This window comes from Crotalus tigris, unplaced genomic scaffold, assembly GCF_016545835.1.
Source record: "Crotalus tigris isolate CLP2741 ecotype Arizona unplaced genomic scaffold, ASM1654583v1 scf7180000024358.1859470, whole genome shotgun sequence".
Classification (NCBI taxonomy): domain Eukaryota; kingdom Metazoa; phylum Chordata; class Lepidosauria; order Squamata; family Viperidae; genus Crotalus; species Crotalus tigris.
In genome coordinates this window covers 492,147-514,643 of record NW_024100527.1, presented here as the reverse complement: position 1 = coordinate 514,643, position 22,497 = coordinate 492,147, and the positions used below count along the sequence as shown (strand labels likewise).

At 39.8% G+C, this 22,497-nt stretch overlaps 1 protein-coding gene across 4 annotated transcripts in view; it reads left to right on the top strand.

Annotated features, from left to right (window-relative positions):
• Positions 1 to 21,013, top strand: part of LRRIQ3 (leucine rich repeats and IQ motif containing 3) — a 139,804-nt gene extending 118,791 nt beyond the window's left edge. For 2 of the 4 annotated variants that reach the window (XR_005554735.1, XR_005554730.1), the window contains 3 exons: positions 18,574 to 18,659; positions 20,067 to 20,187; positions 20,495 to 21,013. The gene's annotated coding sequence lies outside the window, so the exon portion shown is untranslated. Of the gene's footprint in view, positions 1 to 2,891; positions 3,251 to 5,108; positions 5,170 to 18,573; positions 18,660 to 20,066; positions 20,188 to 20,494 lie in introns of those variants that run through there. The other 2 variants (XR_005554732.1, XR_005554731.1) reach the window with 2 other exon arrangements.
• Positions 21,014 to 22,497: the final 1,484 nt, after the last annotated feature.

Sequence of the window (22,497 nt, the reverse complement as noted above, 5' to 3'; positions counted from 1 at the left end):
CTGATTGCTCCTCTTGGAACCAATTAACGATGAGTACCAAGGTACCATTATCCTGGCAAATATCTGTTAAGTGCGCTAAACTCCATGTTATTTATATTTATAAAAGCTGTCCCACTCAGCACAGATTCTGGGCAGTGTACAAGTAATACCAAGACAATACCTGAAGACAGAAAAAAAATGACCTGGCTTAGAACTAAGCATAATATTCCATAGCCAAGAAAATCTCAGCTTATAGAAGAGATGGGCAGCATAAAAATGTAATAAATAAATAAAAAGTTTAAGTCCTATTTCAATACATCCATTTTTCTAGAGCTTATAGTAAAAGACAAGGCAATAAATTGTCTAAAGATAAAAGGATAAGGTAGTCCAAACCTACAGAGGGAGGTTATTTTAGAGGGCAGGCATCATGGCATAGGAGTGATTCCTGAGTCCCAGCATATGACATTGTTTAAGAAGAGATATGAAGTGCACCTACTTAGTCAGATCTAAAGCTGGAGCTGAAATGATGGAAGAGAAGTAGCCTCTTGTAGATCCAGGTTTTATTCCATGAAGGGCTTAATAGATGATAACCAGCACCTTGAACTGCATCCAAAATCTCTCTAGTAGTCAATGCAGCTCGCAAAGTTTCTGGGTGTATCAAGTTTGAATCGCTTGAGCCATTGCATTCATCAGCAGATATACCTTCCAAGTGGTCATCAGGGACAGGCCTATTTGAATAGTCCACATGTAATAAACTAAGACATGAGTGACATTGAAAAGGGACTCCTGGTTCAGGAAAGGGTGAAATTACTCATTGAGCATAGCTGAGATTCCAAGCAGAATTATAGATTGTGCACTAACTCTGAACAAGGAACTGCCACCCCATTTCAGAACCAACTGTGGAAAATCACTGGCATCACAAAAGTTATGTATCCAAAGCTGCTCAGACTTGTCAGTGTTGACTTTGAATGTGTTCCCCTCATCCAGATGCAAAGATCCTGGGATATGCTCTCAATAGCATTCCTTGGTCAATCAGGGTTATTATCCTTACCATACTGATAGATGTCTGATCCTGTTTGCACAGATAACCTTACCTAATAGTTTCTGGTAGATATTAAACAGAAGAGATGAGAGTATCAAACCCAATGGATCTTACAAACATGGACTTTGAGCTAGGCTTCTCCTCATCTGCCAACACTGACTAAAACGAGCCACAGAAAATAGAGGAAAACCACCTAAATCTTGTGATTCCCACTATCAAACCCACAACCTTAATGGTCACATGGATTCTGTCTTCATTAGCCATCAGATCATTGTCAGGATCCCTCCATTCTTTCCTGGTAAGATCTCGGTGATGATCTGTCATTTCTGACAGGAGCAGATATTTATTATTAAAGTGCTCTTTATTGTTCTTCTGACACATACACAATAGAAGTGTATGGGACTGGATGGGAAAAGACGATTCAGACCAGATGATGGATCTAATCATATTAAAAAGATAAATGTATAAACAAGTGATAAGGAGATGTTATTAAAGAATCCTAGACTCTAAAATATGTCTCATACAAAGGCAGTTAATCAACATGACATTTTCAGGGAATTCAGTTCTGAAATCATATTATGAGTACTTGATAAAACCAAAAAATATTCTCTAGATTTTGGCTGATCCAGTAGACAATTCTTAGAGCCCTTGTCCCTTATCTTATCTTGTAGGGCCTGATTTAAACATGAATGGATAGATGAATTAAAAGAGAAGCTGGAAATGTTGTGATTTGGCTAGGTTAAAACACCAAGATATTTTAAATGGCTCTTCTTTTTTTTTTGATGAAGCTCATTCAAGTAAGCCAAGACGTTTAAGTATGCAAAATTGGTAATAGGCCATAACCTCCTTGGTTTGTGACAGGAATTCTTGGCATATGCAGTCTCAAATTGCATTGACCTTTTATGCTGCCAAATTGCGTTGCAATTTCATGTCTAATTTGCTGTCTTCTCCAGTCCTAGATTCCCTTCAGCATTTGTTACATTCCTTTTTTTTCTGTTTAGCCTTCTACTTCCTGCTTGCTAGCTGTGAACATGGAATATTTTCCCTCACATTTCTAACAGAATTACTCAGAATCATAAAAAAAGCAAAACCCTTTATTGAGATTAGAGCAAAGGATCCTCCTAATCCAGTTTCTTTGTTTCTATATATTTTCCTGGATATATCCAGAAAAGGAAAGAGTGACTCAAAGCAGGGAGTTTTCTCCTTTCATTCTTCCTGTTTCTATTTCTTTTGTTTCCTCCTTGATTATACATATAGAAAACAAGGAGTTCTACCACAGTGGTGATTTAGGGCAATATGGCCCTAGCCCAGTGATTGTGAACCTTTTAGAGACCAAGTGCCCAAACAGCAACCCAAAATCCACTTATGCATCATCGGGTGCTGGATGGGCGTGGCCCATTGGGTGGGCATGGCCCATTGGGTGGGCATGGCCCATTGGGTGGGTGTGGCTGCAATGGTAACACCAGACTGGGTGGGACTAAAAAGTTCAATCAATCAATTCCAACTTTGCAAGATCTTTTTTTTTCCCATGAGAAGTTGAAATTGACTGATTGATTGAACCTTTTTTTTTGTACATGGCGGTGGAGGCCTAAAGCGGAAAAGTTTTATAAAACCCAGTGACAGCGCGCATGCCCACAGAGAGGGCTCTGAGTGCCGCCTCTGGCACCCGTGCCAGAGGTTTGCCACCACTGCCCTAGCCTTCTTCCTATAACTTCTAAAATAATGCTATGTTAGCTAGGTATTATGAAAGGTGAGATATTTAAGGTTACCTGCTTTAAAAAGGATGCAAACTTTTTTGTGTGATTTACAAACTGAAATGTAATGGAGGTACTTCCCTCTTCTTTTTCCCAAACTACGTACTGTAATCTAGCATGATGCTGAGAAGGTTCTCCCCATCTGGATGGAAAGAAAAAGCCATAAAAAAGGGAAAGGTGCCAATATTTGTGCAAATGGAATGAAGAGGATGGTGACTACAGCAGTTGGTATACCAGGGAGTGGAGGATGATCCTACACCCAAGCTACAGATATTCGCCACTATTGCATAACCAGGGAACTCACTGTAACTTAAGGATCCCTCTTCTTTCCATCTATTTTGAAAAAGGTCCTCCTTTTCTTCTCAAAGTATACTGTACTGCATATTGGCAAGCTACGATCCATTAGTTTCATTCAGTGGCATTTAAGAGCATCATCTTTCTTGAGAAGGAGAGGGAAAGCTGCTCATTCATGGAGAAGACAGGCATCATCCTGTTTTTGCAGAGATAAATCTCTTTTGTTTTCTCAGAGCCAATTTCTCAATACAGATCAGACTTCTGAGCCTGTACTTACCTGGCATTTGTGTCCACTGTCACTTTTTTTTAATGCTGCAGGTTTGCCAATCATTCTGGACTGACAGGCGCTTCTTGGCAAACTCTTTTTCCCTTTCTCATTTGGTTTTCTCATTCACCGTCAAATGTTTTTTTCTTCTTCTTCTCTGTGCTAGGGATTTATCAGCTTAATTAATCTAATCTCTGCAATAGCATCCATATGAACCACAATGATTTCTAACAATGTTTCGTTAATCCTTGTAATCACTGAATGAGTATAAAGAGGTGCTGTAGCATATGGCGGGATTTCTTATCACAGAGCTTTATATTTAGCATTTTAGGGGTTTTTTATACAGTTAATTCATTTTAATTGGAATTGAACTTCTGCCTAAGGAAGAGGTCACTTTGTTATATTTCTCCTTTGGCAAGATTACATTCTAAATGTTCCATAAAGCCTTTCTTTCTTGCAGTAATATCTTCAGTAAAGCATTGGTTACAGCAACATTTTAAAACTCAGTGAGATAAAATCTGCCTCAATAGCTTTCCCTAAATTGGTGCCCTCCACATATATTGGACTATAATTCAGCTTAGAATTCTCCAGGCAACCGAGTGATGGGTTTGTAGTCCTACACAGAAAAAAAATGTACCATGTTAGGGAAGACAATGTCACAGCATGAGATACAACAACGCCAAAAAATTCTCACATATTGGAAGAAGAACAAAGGGAGATATTTTGTCCTAATCTTGGGGGGAGGAGGGGGGAACAATAGCAATCCAGAGTTGTGTTGTGTTGGATTAATTGTGAAGAGAACAATATAAACATTGAGGTTGGCAGAAACAAAGTAAATATTCAATCTTCAGTAAAACATACCAGGTATTTGCTTTCATTGGTAATCTAATATTCCATGGAACATGGAACTTTCCAGAAGGACCTGGCACTCAGAGTTACTCCTATTGGTTACCTGATCAGATTTTTAGTTGTTTCTTCTACATGGACTTGGAGTTGCTGATTGGATTTTCTTCCTATTTCCTCATTTGGACTAGATCTACCTGGTTTGTGTTTGTCACTTCTTTGTGCATTGTGTTTGTATGTATGTAGCTGAAATGCTCTGTCATTTGCTTCAGAGCTTTTTGATCAAGTTGCTGAAAAGCCATGATTTAAAATCGGAAAGAAGCAATGGTCTCATTGATTCATCATTATCTCGCTAAATGAATCTAACATATGTCTACTCAGATATAAATATGATTGAGTTCCATTTTTCTCCTAACCAGGTGTGAGACCAATAGATATGGAATTATAGCTCCCCAAACCTCCTTTTTGCCTGACAAAAATATCTGACAATGCAGTTTTATTTTTCTGCATTTTTCTGTTTCTGGCCTTGAATAAGCAATCATGAACGTTATACTGAATGCAAGAGATGAGTATGGCTGAGTTTAAAGGCTTCTCTTTTGGAAATATTATTGGACACATTTTCAATGTTCTTGCATTCCAAAGGAAACTAAATCCAATCTACATAAAACTACTTCAGAAGAGGATAGCACAAAATAACATGAGCCAATTATCTAACATAAGTATTCAAGTATTTACTGAATCATAAATGCAATGATGCCGATAAGTATCACTTTTGGATCATTACCATTGATTTTTTGAGTCAGCAGATTCTAATATGTTGGAAGCCATATTAATATGCATGATTGGATGATTAACATTATTTTAGCTCTTGCTTGTGTATAAAGTAATTAATAGGCAAACTGGACATAATTTATTTCTAATTTTGTTTCAGATCGCTGTCAAATTTTCACTCAGTTTAGTTTTTCTAGACTACTGATGAATCGACTAGATTTGCTACTAATAGGAATGTTTCATAGTAATAAGTTTTTTTAAAGCAAGAGGGAAAAAAATAACCTAACATGAAAACCTTTACTACAGATTCAAACATGCAATATGTTTTCTGCCTAGTTAAATGAACCTCCTTTTGGTGTACATATCTACATTAAAGGAGACAAAATTGTAAAGAAATGATGGCTATGACCTGAGTGTATTCATCAGTTAATTACTTGCTACTGTTAACTTCAAATGGAGCAGACAAGGCCCTTTTCTGATAGATTGTTGTAAATGTACAAGAAATTCTCTTTATGCTTTTGTGGACCAATCAACGTATCAGTTTAGACATTTGCTTGCAAACCCCTCTAAAGATCAGCCATCATTAAAATTAACCACATGCTGATTTAATCAACATATAGCTCTGTTAATTACTCAGGGTTTTTTCCCCTTTATGCCCATCTGCTTTTAGGGTTTTAGTGAACCTGCAACAGATGTTCATGTAAATATAATAAAGTAGTTGCCATGTAAATATAACATTTTCCAGAATGCTCGTAATAGCCTTTCAATTTATAGAGGCAGTTTTCCCTATCACATGCTTAGTGAGTTAAATAGAAAACTGATAACGTTGTTAAGGCTGGGATTGCATTTGTTTCCTGCTTTAAGACCTTTCTCTTGGCTTCCTGTAAATTGTGTCCAATGAAATGAGGCTCTAGAGATTTGCTATTGCACTGGGAGCAGAAATGAAAAAGAGTTACTCCAGTCCCACTCAGTTCAAGAGTACAAGGAATTAATTACCAAGTTCATAGTAGAGATGATTGATTCATCTTGAATAATAATAAATGAAACAGAATTCACATAGCTAAATGGTTCAGCTTTGGATACTTTTTTTTAACCTTTCAGTCTATCAAAGCATCTACATTCAATGAGTCTAAATAAGAGTAACACTTTCCAGCTTAACATTTCATGGCAGGTATCTTGAACTAAGCAAAATATATGATCAACTTTTTGAAAGAGAATTCTGTGTAATAATGAGATTAGCACACACACACATACACACACACACACATACATACATATGCCAATTGCATCACACACACACACACACACACACAGACACACACATACATATGCCAATTGCATCCCTCTCATGAGGACACTCACAGCTGATGTGCGACTGCGCGTAGCGCAGCAGGCTCTACGTGCCAAACAGCTGAGAGGAGGGATATTTGAATTTCAATCCGAGACTGGTTTTTGCAGCAAAGCTGGAACTATTGGACTAAATGTGAGTGAGTGTTTTGTGAGCATGCTATATATACGTTCTATATAAGAAATTACTCTCTTTTAAAAAGGCATTCCCTGCAGTCATTCATTTCTTTTCCAGTATTAACTAAAATTGAAATGCCTGGATGGCTACAATGTCATGCAAATCAGACAGAAATCTTTCTTACAATAGAAACATGGAACAATCTTACCAGGGATCAAAGTGGAATTCTCAGTTGAAATTTCTCCTATTAATTGAATATGTTTCACATATTTAGCTTTGAGTACCATTTGCAGGTCTATGCAACCGTCTAAGGCATCAATATTTGTCATGTGATATTCAACATATAATACTGAGATTTCTGCTTCATAATTTCTAATCTAAATGAAATATAATGCCTGCCCTTTGGAACATCTTACCCTCTAAAGTAACATCTGTCACCATCCTCCTATCCTTCCGCTTGAAAACCTGGCTCTGCCAGTTGGCCTGGGCACCAAATAGGGGAACTCCATGTTGGAGGTAGTCAAGGATTACCTCTACAAGAAATTCTGATGAGTATATTTTATTATACAAAAGCTGAAGAAAGAATTCCATATATCGTTGTGCAAACCAACACAAAGTCTATTTATAGTGAAATCAGGATTCAAACTGTTCTTCCTGATGCAATATAATGAATTCATAGTCAATTCCTTCTGGAAAGGAGGGATGTTTCCATTATTCTTTCGTTCTTTCATTGGCCAATGGGCTGATTTGAGTTACTTTGCTAATTGCATTGCTAATTCAGAAGTCTCTCATTTGAGACTTGCAGCTCTTTGAGATGCGTTCATTTGCTCTTAAGCAGTGGTTCTCAACCTGTGGGTCGGGACCCCATTTGGGGTCGAATGACCATTTCACGGGGGTCGCCAAACAACACAGACCACCATTTTTCCCCCCTTTTCCTTAGCTGTGCTACTCCCTTTTATTCTATTGGCTTTTGAAAGCCAATAGAATAGACTCTCTTGAATAGAGTCTAATTCTATTGGCTTTCAAAAGCCAATAGGAATTGTCCAGGCTGTCTCTGCCCTGCTGAGCCCGCCAAAAGTCCCATTCTGCAAACGGTGCTGCACCAGTTGAATAGTCCTCGACTTACGACCGGTTGAATAGTCCTCAACTTACAACCGGTTGGGGGTCGCGGCATTAAAAAGGTTGAGAACCACTGCTCTTAAGGATCAAAAGCATCGGCTTTACATCCAGAAAGACTCAGGTTCAGTCTATGATGCTTTCACAAGAATGGAAGAACTCTGTCCTGAAACCTTCAGCTAGAAGTGGCAAGTCTGTGATGTTTATTTCCATGGTGACATGCCATAACATTTTGGGTGACACACCAACACTCAACAATACCAAAAAACTATTTTCAAAAGCATGCCCTGTTCTCCCAGGATTTTCAGAAACTGCATAAGGTGTCAGAATGAAGAGTGCTCTTGCACAGCTTCTGGAAACTGCACAGCTTGCAAGTATGGGATGTGTGTTCATGTGATTTTTGGAAGCTACAGAGGCTATGGAAGAACATTTTCTGGAGCTCCTCGAAGAATGAAGGCCTCATATGATCTGATGCAATATCTGGTAGGCTGAAAAAACCTGTTAACAAAAAAACAAAAACAAAAAAATCCCACCACCTGAAGATAAATGGTGTGCAGCAGTTCCTAGGTAACCTTGGGGCACCTTGGGGTGCCTTGGGGACTGGCATGAGGCAGATATTTTGACCAGCAGCATTGGCACTAGGGCTGAGGTATAGGCCCGGACCTTGACTTCCAGCCAGTGGTGGGATTCAGCCAGTTCTCAACAGTTGGGCAGAACCGGTAGCTAATATTTGCTGCCCAGGCCCAGAATGGACTTCTGGAAGTGCCATCCACACAGAGAACTGGTTGTTCACATATTTGAATCCCACCACTGCTTCCATCCCAGCCTTGCTGCTGCCACTGAGTGCTTAGATGTGGGAGAGGGAAATAGAGAATTGTTTCTCTTTTATTTGGTATGTGTGTGTGTGTGTGTGACATACCAGTAGAGTTAAGTTTGCATTTTCCAAATTTTTGATAGACTGGACCTAAAATGTTTGCTGTCCCTGCCCTAGACAATCACAGTCTGCTATCAAAAACAATGGGCTTGGTTGATCAATGTTTTCATTTATGTTAAAAGCCAGTGGTGGGATTCAGCTGGTTCGCACAACTTTGGCAGAACCAGTAGCTAATTTTTTGTTGCCCAGACTCAGAATGGACTTCAGGAAGCGACATCCACACTGAGAACCAGTTGTTCACATATTTGAATCCCACCACTGCATAAAGCTCTGCTCCCCATCTGATTCAAGGAGATGCAATCCTTTTTCCACGGGTGAGTAGATTCTGAATAAGAAAATCCACCTAAGTCTTTCAAGATCTTTCCCATGTTCCCTGTACGATGAAATCTCTAGCAAATTCTGGGAAACCAGGAAGAAGAGGAAGAAGAAGAAGGAGGAGGAGGAGGAGGAGGAGGAGGAGGAGGAGGAGGAGGAGGAGGAGAAGAAGAAGAAGAAGAATCTTATAAAAAAGACACCTTGTTGAAGGAGAAGAAGATTCAGATCAATGTTTCTGTTTTTGTGCTAGGTATAAATCAAACAGCAGAATTCTCTGATAGGCTTTCAAGATTCTATGACATTACCTTACTAGTAACAAAAGATCTTTCCAGAAATCAATGTGATTCTTGTGTCTTGAGTTTGCCAGCCTTGCAAAGCTTGAGTCACATGGAAAAAAATATTTTGCTAGAATAAACCCAAATGATGCTTCTTTTTTTGTGGTTTTCTAGTGAAAGAAAAAAAAATCAAACTTCTTTAATGCAAGCCTTAGTTGACATATTTACTAGGAAACCTATAGTAATAGGATGAGTGGTTTTGAGCTAAGCAAAAACAGTGTTTATGATCTAACATGAGCAAAATGCACAAACACCAACCATCCATAGAAGCCTGGAAAGGAGGTGGAGGTGAAATCACATTAAAAACCGCAATTATCTTTGAGGCAGAACATGTTTCATCATTACTTTATCTCATATTGATATTTTATTTCCCCTTTACGATAAGCTATCACACCAAAGTCAAGCCTAAGGCTATGGATGCTATATTTGACCAGCAAAAAATGGGCATGCAGCCAGCAGTATCTCATCTAAAAAGGAGCCTTCTTGCTAATATTACCTTTGAGAATGATATTATAAACAACACGGTTACTGCCATATGAAAAACAGGGTCAGTAATTAGCAAACAATTTTTCCCTTTAATGTTTTGAGACTTTTCACCTACTAAATGCTTCTCCCATGTGACATTACACAAATCTGGTGCAATAATGTTGGACATAAAACAGCTGGTTCTGGAACAGGATGCTCTTTTATCGGCAGACTGAGGATTTTGCAAAGAACATTGTACTGCTGGAGGAGCCAGACCCCTGAATAGAGTTGCTGTTTTGACCTCCTGATTTTTAGGGATAAAATAGTATCAATCCAAACTGTCCAATAGGCTTTTTTTTTTTTTTTTTTTGCTGTAAGAACAATTATTCAGTTTGCATGGTAGAAGTTTAGAGGTCATCGCTGTGTATCTGGATGTAGAATTTCAGAAATGGTCAATCAAATCACTCCCGGTTATTTAATTAAAACTAAAAAGGCAGTTGAGAAATCCCAATGTAATAATCAAACAGTCAAATTCAGGACAGCTCACTCATTCAGTTCTCTAGCCCAGGGGTAGGCAACCTTGGCTCTTTTATGACTTGTGGATTTCAATACCCAGAATTTCTGAACCAGCCATGCTGACTCAGGAATTCTGGGAGTTGAAGTCCACAAGTCATAAAAGAGCCAAGGTTGCCTACCCCTGCTCTAGCCAAAAGTCATTGCTTCAAAGTTACCAAATCATTTCTGAAGTTGTAACACTTAGTGATCCAGCAATAGCTCAATTGTAACAGAAACTAGGGATTGGGACCCAGTAATCCTTCAGAAGAACACAACTAGTCAGCTTGATCAATAATGAAGGATGCTGGGAATCCTAAACTAACCTACCAATACACTGTTCTGTATCACTCAGTTAATTGCAGTGCTCATTTAAGTGTTCAGTTTTCAGCTCTGTTTGCAATGCCTATTTCACCTCCTCTCTGCAATTTTTGAGACTCACTGTAGCATCAACACAGCTGTCTGTCATCCTGTTCATGAAACACTTGGGAGTTTTAAATATCCTATTTTTCTTCCATAACTTCTCCTTCACCCATTCTGTGCAACTATCTTGATCTGTGCAACTGTTTGATCACTTGCTTGATCAGGTGCATAGGCCCAGCTTGGCTTTTAGTTGGAGGCCATGCATAATCTGCAATCTAATTGGACTAATGGTGGAAGAACAACCATGACCTCATTTATCAGGTGTACAGGTGGCTTGAGAAGATTAACGTTTTCCTGCTGTTGGGAGGTGGACACAATATGCTCGGCTACAGTAGCTTTGAGTGGGATTTTGAATGTAGTAATGAAGAAAGTACAATGTGTTTAATGATTTCTCAAAAAGGATTCACACATCTTAAATTAATGCCAGGAACCGTTGGGTTTATTTTATTTTTACAAAATTTGAGAGCACTGAACTGGGTTTGAGATGACTTGGTATTGATTTTTAAGCTCAATATCTGTTCCCTTGGCTTTCAGCTTCACTTTCCCATTTAGCAAATCAGAATTTAAGCAAGTCTGTATGTATAGAGAGAAAAGGCGTATAGTCCATTTTGCTCTAAATTTTTTTTTTTTTTTTTTGCTACCTCTGGCAAGACAAGCTCCAGAGATGTTCATTAAACCAAAAGCACACACAACTGACTACAACTAATCCCTACCTCTAGGAGATGGAACTGAGGTAGGCCAGGTGGCTTGAGAGTAAATAGCTAGGGAGAAATCTGCTTTTATTCTTTGAAAGCTTCTGTTTCAATTTTAGCTGAGCTGGAATCTTCTAAGATGCAGAAAAGAATCAAACCCACCTAAAATTTTAATCAAGGTGGCCAGAAGAGTAAGATTAAATTATTTTTATTTCAGGCTTGCTTATTTTTAAAAAAGCTATTTTTAATGAGGCTCATCTATGATTTTGGGTAAGCTTGCCATTTATTCCTTTGTTCACATTTATTCTTAAATCCAGGTCATTCTTTCATTAAGCCTAACACCCCAATCCCTCTGCTCTTGTACTTTTAATGAACTAAATACTATTTTGCACATACATTTTTGGTATTAGCTTGTGGCTTGGGTATAATCTGTTGATAGTGTCTTAGAACATATAGGCATCTGTAGACAGGCTATCAGTTATAGTCTTAAGTTGCCTTGTGTCTTTTCAAATAACAAGGCAATTTCCTGCTTTTATTCCTATTTTCCTAGCTGAGGAGGAGAAAAAGAGATGAAGACAGCAAATACCAGTTGAAGGCAGTAGCTACTGCATGACCCAGATTGTCTGAATGAGGCAGACCAGTTGCGGTGATGATAGTTTTATGGGCCATCTGAGGTTTCAGAATCAGAAGCTAAACAGCCTGACACCAGTTAGTCCAGGGGTGTCAAACTCGCAACATCATGTGATGTGTCGTGACATATTGTGACTTTTTTTCCCCATTGCTGGCAATGGGGTGAGTGTGGTTTGACTCAGTTTGACACCCCTGAGTTAGTCTTTGTTTAGCGGCCACCATTGGCACTGACAACTTGGTCATTAAGTGGGGCAATAACTAAGTAAAACTGCAACTATGCTTATGACTTTACTTCAGTCTTCCTTTGATTTACAGGCCTGTGAAGGTTATAAATGTGAGGATTGGTCTTAAAGTTAGTTTTTCATCCCCACTGAAATTGCAAAAGGTCACTAAATGAAATTTACATAGACATTCACTAAATGAAAGTTTCTAAACAAGGGGTAATGTAATTGACAAGCACAGATGCAGTTTAAGTCAGTTGATACCAAGTCAGAGGTGGGAAAGGTCCCAAGCTCAGCAGATTAAGAAGACTGAGGAAGTGAAGCCATTTCCTAGAAAGAAAGAAGTATGATTCTGCAAATTAGTCAGACTGGTAGTAGGGGCTACATAAGAGCAACTGGGTCTTTGTGTTCCACCCAGTCTGTCTATCTGTATGTGACTTTTGATTCCTTGGATTACCAGGCTGAATAGCGAACTCAAACCTGACCATTTGTGGATTGTTTCTGAACTGGCATTTGGTCTCTCTGCACAGTTTGAATAATAAGTGTTCGTGTTTGCAATAGCTAGACAGAAAGTTTGCAGTTGGCAACATGTTTAAGTCACTACAATTAAGGATTCATGACAGTGATAAATACCTTAAGGGTCAGAAGGTGGGTGTGGGTTATATGATCCACAAAGCACATAGAATGGAAGCATGTGTGGAGCCTCAGAGAAGTGCTTTGCCTTATTTTTTTTTAAATATTTCTATGCCACCTAAAAATACTACTTTCTCATAAGAGTCAACAGATGCCCTTCCAAGCATAGATAAGAATTATGCTGTTTTAGGGTAGAAATTTAGACTGGAGACTTGTCATTACTTAGTCAAAAGCACTTCCACCTAATCCTAGCACAAACCTTCTTCAACAATTCCTTTACTCTGCCCTCTCCTTTGAAGTTGCCTTCACCTTGACCCCTGCCTATGATGAAGAGAGACTTAAGCTGTGCTTAGCTGAAGTAATAATAAAGGAGTATATTTCCCCCTCTACTCTGATACCATCCACGTGCAGCCCCTAGGTATATAACATACAAATATTATATATATATATAAAGCCCCCACCCAAACAGAACACTCCCCCAGCCAATCAGAGCACAGCCAACCCCCCAGCCAATCAGAGCACAGCCAAGCTCCTAACCAATCAGAACACACCTCCATCCAATCAGAACACAGCCAAGCTCTCATCCAATCAGTTCACACCCCCACTGGCAGTTAAAAGGAGGAAACAGCTACAATCACACATTGCTCCTAGAAGCACGAAGCCGAAAGCACCAGCCTGAAGATGACGAATGAGACTTCATCGAAACGTCGCCAAGACACTTCCAATTTTACGTGGGAGAAAACCCGAATAACCAAGGACCTATATACAAACACCATTAGGATTTTGATGCTGTTACCCTAAACAGAAGTCAGAAGCTAGCAGTGTCTTGAAAGAGAGCCAGTAGAAGGAAGGAAAGGATCAGCAAGGGGGATGAGATATGCTAAGCCTACGTCCGGTTAGATCCCACAAGCTGGGCCTCCTTCGGGCCCCGTCGGCCAAGCAGTGCCATTTGGCGGGGCTGCGGAGGAGGGCCTTCTCTGTGATGGCTCCTACGCTTTGGAATCAGCTCCCCCCGGAGATTAGGACCGCTCCCACCCTGTTGGTCTTCCGTAAGCTACTTAAGACCTGGCTTTTCCGGCAGGCCTGGGGTTTATAAAACCTTACCCCTGGATGATTGTTTTTGTATTGTTGTTTGTTATGTTTTATGTGTTTTTTATTGTTAGCCACCCAGAGTCCTTCGGGAGTGGGGCGGCTTATAAATTTTAAAAATAAAAATAAATAAATAAATAAGCCAGTTTTATTTTTGGCTGACTCCCAAATGGGTCAATTGTTCTTCAATTCAGCAGTGGAGAAAAGTCCTAAAAATGGTCAAGTAAATCTGTTTCTTTTGCTATTATTTGATCAATATACATTTTGTCCCAACCCCCCCCCCTTTTTTTTTTTTTTAAAGTGCAGCTTACACAGAAAATATTTAGTTGGGGTTGAGTGGCCCCATTACATTGCAATGACTGTATCAGTAGCAGACTCTTCAACCCGCTGTGCCTGGCTTAGCTTTACAATTACTTTTAAGCTGTTTCTGAATTTTATGAATGGGTAAACAAGCCATTGTTGTCCTTTGGGAAACAAAGGAAATAAGCAAGCTACAAAAATATACAAGGGCAGAGTAAGATAGGAGTTCTTATTGAGATGTCCGCCTGGAGGAAGGACTGTGGATGGACCAATTTCATACTTCTCATAGCAAGGCACACCAGACAACTCTTCTGTGGGCTGTGTATTTCTCTGAATTTGAATGCCAGGGTTCAGCCCCCCTCTCCCAAATACACATACAACAGCACACAATTTCTATTTGGGGGAAAACTGTGTAGAAAGAAATATTTTATAGTAATGATGCATATCTTCAATAAATTATTGCTTCAGTATTCTTGTAATAGTTGAGAATAAAAATGGATTTATGCTTGAACCTACAGACAATAAATAGAAGAATCTGTTCATCCTTAACTTTTCATAAATTTTCTTTCCCTCTCCTTTTCTTCCATATAATTATACTCCATTGTCAATTCTCAAAGAAGCAGTAGGTTAAAAAAAAAAAGAATAAGGAATAGCTATCTCTACTGTCTCTCTCCCAGCAGAATGTTTAAAACAGAGCCAAAGAATTATATGCTCCTTTCAAAATTCCGGCTGCAGCCAAACTGGCAGGATGGAAGAAAGAAGAAACATCATTTACTGTTCTCACCTTTTCCTAAAATATCCTTTGGGGGGGGGGAGGGAAAGGTCTCCAGCTGCATGCAATGGAAGTGAATAAATCTACCAGATGTTAAGCTTTACTAAATTATATTGATGCTTGGAATATGGCAAAGGGCCAGAAGGCTTAGAGAGGGAATCTCCACCCCACTTACTAAAGCCCCTTTGTGACTTCCATTCCTTCCTTCCTTCCTCTCCTGTTCAGCTTTGGAATGAGTGTTTTCTCTTTTCTGAGTGGAAATAAATGTAGACTACAATTTTAATGGGGGGAAGGAGCAGGATGCCAGAGAAATGAAGTAGTATTGAAACAGGGGAAACCAATTCTGCACAGCATTGGTTAACTTGGTTTCTCTGCTAGAAAAAGCCAGAGGCGTACAAATCCCAGACATTAAGGCAAACAACAGCTTGCATTAGAGCAGGGGAAACCAGCATTCTCAAATGTTTCTCTCTTAAGAAGCTGTTAAGAGAATCACATTCCATTTTAGAGGTCACTAATATATTGTTTCCAAATTATGCAGGATTTCAAAAGAGATAATAAAAAGTGCACTTTAGAATAATTGAAGTCTCCTTCCAATTTTTAACTAAAGTAGGTGCTGGACAGACTTTTTGATCTTTCTAAACTGAAGGGCAGATATAAATTAAGGTACTTTTGTTGGAGAAGGTTCAATGTCAAGATGTATTTTGCAGGTTCACCGAGAGGGTTGCTTCAAGTTTCTGATATAATTAAGAGAATTTAGATTTGTATTTCCAGTAAATAGAGGCCACCTTTTTACACTCTTATTGTCTGCAAGGACTGGATTACCACCATGGTAATTAGTTTCTAATGCTATTTGGCCTGTGCATTGCTTTTCTTCTATTATTGCATTGACATGAATTGATTTTTGCTGGATAAAATCCATTATTTGGTCTGAAAAGATATGCATGTTATGTTGTGTTGTGCTTTTGCTGTGCTATCGCTCTTCTTAGTAGTCACTGTCATCTCTGACTGTGGGTACTTCTGTGTTGAAAGGATGAGCCGTGATGGCACAGTGGTTAGAATGCAGTATTGTAGGCTAACTCTGCCAAGTGCCAGGAGTTCAATCCTGACTGGCTCACGGTTGACTCAGCTTCCATCCTTACCAAGGTTGGTAAAATGAAGATTCAGATTGTTGGGGGCAATATGTTGACTCTGTAAATTGGTTAGAGAGGGCTGTAAAGCACTATGAAGCTGTATATAAGTCTAAGTGCTATTGCTATGACCATACTGTTGCCTAGAGGACACCTGATTGCCAAAAGTAACACAACCTTTGGGGAAGATCTTTTCATGTCTAGGATAGGATAGGATAGGATAGGATACTGTTGAATTTGGCATTTAGCTAGGAGTAAGATCTATGAAAACCCAATTTTCTGGATATACATCCTATGGTTTGCAATATGTACTTCTTTAAGCAAAGTAAAAGGTACAATGCTAGTTAAGGTGTGGGATGAAAGCTTTTCTATCTATCCATTAATATATTGATGAGAAAATAGAGAAATGATATATACATTTAGCATATGTATTCTATACCAATGCTAATGTTTTGAGTGTGGCATTTGCAGGCCACAAATACATTTTTTTTCAATTATTCTCATTTTGCTTTTGTATATTAGAGCCCTTAATTCCTATCTGTGGTGGGCCTTCTGTTCTTTAGAACACAGGTCCCCAGGCTTTTGAGTATCAGGGACCGGTTCTGTGGAGAGAGGTTTTTCTTCCTGCATCCCGCGGATAAGGCTTTGCTTGTTTGCATGGACTGGTTTCTGGCACGCCGCGGCCCAGTGCCATTCCACGGACTGGGGGTTGGGGATCCTTGCTATAGAAGGATAGAAAATATGAAGAGTTGCTTGAGAATATTAAAAAGTGATAAAGGTGGCTACAATATAGGTATCTAATTTGTTACTAAAATTGTTTATACTTTGTATAATGATGGGGGAAGACATGTCTTTATATATTTCTTTTATTTTTCTTTATTATAGTCTTAGTTTTTTTTATTTATTCTCTTTCTATTTTTTTCTTATTTTCTGCATTTTTAAATCTCTTTTTGGTTTATGTTAGTTCTTTATTGTTGCAATTGTGATCTTTAATAACATTACTATAAAAATTAATATTGAACTAGAGCTTGAGATATGGAAAGAAGGACTTAATGTGGCCTTGTCCAGGATGTGAGGAGATTTGCAGAGCTGAAATTGGTTTGCAGACAGAAGATGTTTATTATGCAATGAAGATTTCTTGAGAGTATTTTAGAAAATGCAAAATTTTTATTTAAATATTACCTATCCCCTTTTCAGAATTCAGATAGAAGAATTTGGATCATCATTTCTATCTGATTAGTTAGGTTGGCAGCAGTCAGAATTGCACCATTTATATGGGGAACACAAAGATTCAACAGTACTATACTGGTTGGCCATCTTTTTTTTTTTTTAATGTCCTTTCTGCCAAAACTGAGAAAGACTCATTTTCTAAATCTATAATATTTGGCAACATAAACTCTGCCTTGTTTCCTTTCCTTTCACAAAAGTTAAAGTTTCAGTTGGACGTAAAGTTTGGCCTCGTTACTAAATCAAGAAACTTGCTGGGAAAAGCTGTTGTCTTACACTACATAATTTTCTTTCTCCCCGAACAAGTCTCCAAGGCGACAATGCTTCCCTTGGTAGAAGATTTCCTGGCTGTGCATTGCTCTCTAGTGATCCTGCTCACTTTCCAAATATGGAGGAATTATCTGTTGAAAAGACACAATGCCTCTTAATAGAAGGCCTCTGGAGGTTCATTCGTTCATTGCCAGCATTGCCTTGCCAATCCTCAACAACATTATGCAAAATAATGCCAACTTAATATTTGGACTTATTTCCAAAGGGCACTGAAATCAGTATGAATCAGTATGTTGGGGAGGGGAGCTCAATATTAAGACAAAAAGGAGAAGGACCAATGTTCAGGAACCTCTGGAGTTTTCAGGTAGCCACCAAATCATGTCTGCATGGATCATGTGGAAAAGTTGGGCAGATGGCAACCACAAATGTTTGTGCTTGACAATAACAAAGATAGCAATGGGCAAAGTGTAATCTCCAAATCAAAAGCTAAAGATTGGGAATGACTACAGCCTGGATCTAAGGCTACCAATGCCAAGGAATCCACTTTGAAAGTCATTCTAGAATCTAGACCTTCCTAGAACACAGCTTCTATTGTATACATATATTTCTGGCTCACTTGCAATGCAATTGAAATAATTGCAAAAGCTGGGATTTTATTTTATTTTATTATTTTATGCTAACATTCCATTTCTTTACTGGCAAGGAACTCTTGCTTCACCCCTGTTTCCAGTTTCTAAATTTCAGATATTGTAAAGGAATTGCTCGGATGATGGAGAGGCTCAATTACCCAGGCAAAAGTACAACTACAGAGTTGAAATTGACAATATCTGTCAGATTCTCTTCATTGTTTTCTTTTCTTTTTAAATGGATTGAGAGATTGGGAAGAGCTTTGGGACCTGGCTTGGGATAGAATAGCAATCTGCATTTTTTGTTCTCAGCATTCTAAAGTTTTCTTCATTTTAAAATCACCTCAGTGTTAGGCTAAAACCAAAAATTCAGATTTGCATTCAGTTTCAGCAGCTCAGGGAATGATCTGGAGTGATCTTTTTTCTTTTTCAGCTAACCTATCTCAGGATTGTTGTGCAGGAGAGGGAAAAGTGAAGGAGAGATTACTATGTAGGCTACTTTGAGCTTCTGGGCTAAAGGTAGGATATGAACGCAATGAATATTTTTTTAAAAAAATAGCAGAAATATTTATGTAATCATCACATTTATATAGCTGCTCATCACACAATAAAGGGATTCTATGGAGCTTACAATAAAAACATAACAAAATAAAATAAAATGTTAAAAGCTACAATTACATCAACAATGTTATTAATTATAAGACGAAGAGAATTGATGTCAAAAACAATGCCACCATCTCATCGAAGTAGAAACAATCATAGATTACTTTCAAATTACAGCTGAGGGTTTGGGGTAAGTGTGAAAATAATTGTGGTATGGATGTCACCAAAAAAAGTCCCTCTCCCTAACAAAGACTGTCATGAAATACTTTATTACTTAAAATACTTATTGTTACTTGAGACATTCAGTGGGGGGAGAGTTAAATCCAAAGTCAATATGGAGATCATGATTGCATGATTAGATCTAATGCTATATTTTATGTGTGTTGTCCATATAATGCCATTTTGCTTTTTTAACCCTTGGCTGTGGATATTCCTATTGTTACTGGTAACACTTGGTGGTAAACTGACAAAAAAAGGAAGCAGTTTAAAATCAGTTTTGTCCCCCAACTCCAAACAGGTTTATTTCAGGCATTTCTGGTTGATGAAGGAGGGAGAAAACAAAATTGTTGTTAAGGTATTTTTCACAAATGAACTGCTCCTTGCTTGTTGATGGGTGTAATGCATAACCCATCTTCAAGATTGTTTCAGTAGATTTTTCAGTATCATTCAAAATGACTTGGTATTACTTTCACCTGCAGTAATATCCAGCAAGCTGACAAAATGCTACAAAGCAAGATCACAATATTTTTTTGCCAATAGCTTTTATCTGAGGCCTTCAAAGAACAATCCCCTTAATCAATAATAGAACATCAGCCAGAAGAGAAGCTACTCTATATTATTGTCAGGTTTATTCTCTTTTTTCTTCATCTTGCCATAGGAACCAGATGGATTCCCTTCTCCCAGTTTAGCAGCTGCAGCTCTTTCCTGTCCCACCCCCCCAAACCATCAAGAGATATTAATATTAAAAAATCCTAACACATACTCCAGATTTATAAATGCCTTTAAATCCTATCAGAAATGGGAACATTTAGGAGATGCGTGTTAGATCTCCAGACAGAGGCTTTCATGAAACATCATCAGCATGAAAGGAATTGCACATAAAAAGTTTTGCTATAGATGAATGATAGGTAATATAAGGCCTGAGGGCACCATCTAATCTGACAGGTCCTCATCTCCTCTCTCAAAAGGGCTTTCCCCTTGGAATATGTTATGCACTCAGCATTTGTACTTCCAGGATCAGAAATATCTGTTGGGTTGACTTGTAATGCTTGTCTCAAAACCTAAAAGAGAATTACAGACTGGATAATTTTCTTTTGTTCATAGTTCATCATAAAGCAAAATTCCTTCTCCTCCTTCTCCTCCTCCCCCCCATTGTCCTTCTGGCCCTTCTGCTTATTGAGGAATGAAGAATTTGAGATCGGTCACCTTCCTCTTTTTGACTTTGGTAAGATGAAGGAGGGAGAAAGATTCTTCCTCCTCCCCCTCCTCTTTTCTAATGATGCACAAATTATTGGTGCCTGGTGGGAGGATAGATAGGAAAATAGGTGGGAGAGAAAAGGAAGTGGAAGACCCATAGAGCGGATGAGTTGCATTTAGGATATTAGTATTATAGAATCCAGATAAACTATATCTGAATATCTGGATTCTTGTTAATGAATATTATTTCTGAAGAAGAAAAAAACCCTGTGGCAAATAAAGGAGACTCAGGACTTTAAAACCTAAATGTTTATTTCTATCTTCTTCTCTTCAAGATATACCAAATTTTCCAACACTATGCTCAGCCATCTGCAATACACAGGAAACCTAATCACTGCCCTCTGCCTCTAGTTGTGAATGAATGTCTGGTATATGGCCAGAAAGATCTTAAAACAGAAGTTTGGCACATCCAGTTGTATACTTTGATGTTTGGCAAATTGGTACAATAGAATTTGGGAGGATGGGAGGCCTCAGGCCTCAAGGCCTTCTTCTAACAGCCATTTTTTTGGCGCGAACTCTGTGGCCGCCATTTTGAATTGACTCCGGCGGCCATTTTGCATATGGCTGAGGCCCAGACTGCCTGGAGCTCATTCCTGAAGGCAGTGTACGATCACCGGTGGCAGAGGCCTCGAGATTACCAGCATCATCTCCACAGCGGTTTGGACTGGGGAGGGCCAGCTTGCTCCCAAGGGACGCAGTGCCCACCAATCCCCTGCCCACCCCCCTCACGGGCCGAATCATCTCTGTAGGCTCCCTTGGTGAGTTACAGCACCAAGGGGGGGCGTTTTGCCAAGGTTGAGCCCAGAGCAGACTCATCATGGCAGAGAAAACCAGCGAGCCGGCCAAGAGGAAATGTCAAACAGAGGCAAGTGGAAAGAACACCACCAAGCGAGCCCGGCCAAGCAGGGAGCCACAGAGGGAGGAGGAGTCTCAAAGACTGAGAGCGGCCTCCCCAGATCTGACAGGCACGATGGGAAGGTCTATTTTTGAACCCCTTTCCTCACATTGTGCCTCAACCCCAGGGGCCTGGTCTCCCCCCAGCGGAATTTCCCAACTAGAATCAGCCACAAGGGCGGGTCCAGAGACAGGCTTGACTAGCCAGGACACCCTTAATGTGGGCCCCCAGATCACATTCACCCCCACTGCAGCAGGGCTTCACCTCCCTGAGAACCAGACTCTAATCCCGGACTACCTTCAGTCCATGATAGCTCAGGCTGTGGCTCAATTCATGGCTTCCTATGCCCAACAGCCACCCCTACAATCCATGTATCATTCCAATCTCCAGATATCATGGATGAACCTTCATCAGGGGCTGAACCATCGGGCCTGATTATGTCAGAGGATGAAAGTATCACTTCATCTGACCCCACCCCTCCTGTCAGTCTCTTTGACCATTCACTTTTATTTCCCTGCTAATCAAGGCCTGCACAACTGCAAACCTCCCTCAAGAGCAGGAGGCCCACCTACAACATCCAAGGGTCCCTATGTTATATATACGAGCCCTCAGTCTCTCAGAACCATATCCCCTGCCCTCTCAAGCCCTGGTGCCATAGAGAAGACATTATTCAATGTTGCCCCTTCTCTGACCTCCCTATTGGAGGTTCCTGAGATTGATGAGCCATTGAACTCATTGTTTCCCAATCCTAACATTCCTGGGGATATAAATGAGGCACTTAGAGCGGAGGATAAAAAGATTGACTCCGCATTGAGTAATTCCCATCTGGCATCAGCCTGGGCAACAAAGGCGGCAACATCCATGGCCTTCTTCACCAGGGCTTCAGCCCTTGGGTTACGTGAGCTCCAGGACAGGATCCCTCCGGACCAGCTCAGAGCTCACCAAAATCTGGGTAAGTTAGTGGCCACGTCTCAATACCTAGCCGACGCTTCCCTGCACACGGCCAGATACACGGCCCGGACCATCGCGGCAAACATCTCTGCACGAAGGCTCCTTTGGCTCAGAAATTGGCGAGCAGACACCAAGACCAAGTGGCGTCTGGCCTCTAAACCTTACACAGGTGGACATCTCTTTGGTAAGGCACTAGAACCATACTTAACTGAAGGTAAGGACAAACGTAAAACTCTGGTTAACTTATGTCACAGAGAAGTTACAGGAGGTTGCCTTTCGACCAGCTCCATCCTGGGACTGGGCCCAGGTGGATCGTTCAGCATGCAGAAGCAGACCACAGATCCAGGCCTGGGGGGGCCGTTTGAGGCCTGGGGGGCCATTCCTCTAAATGAGGCAAGTGATCTCACAGTCTCACTTCCCATAGGAAGCCGG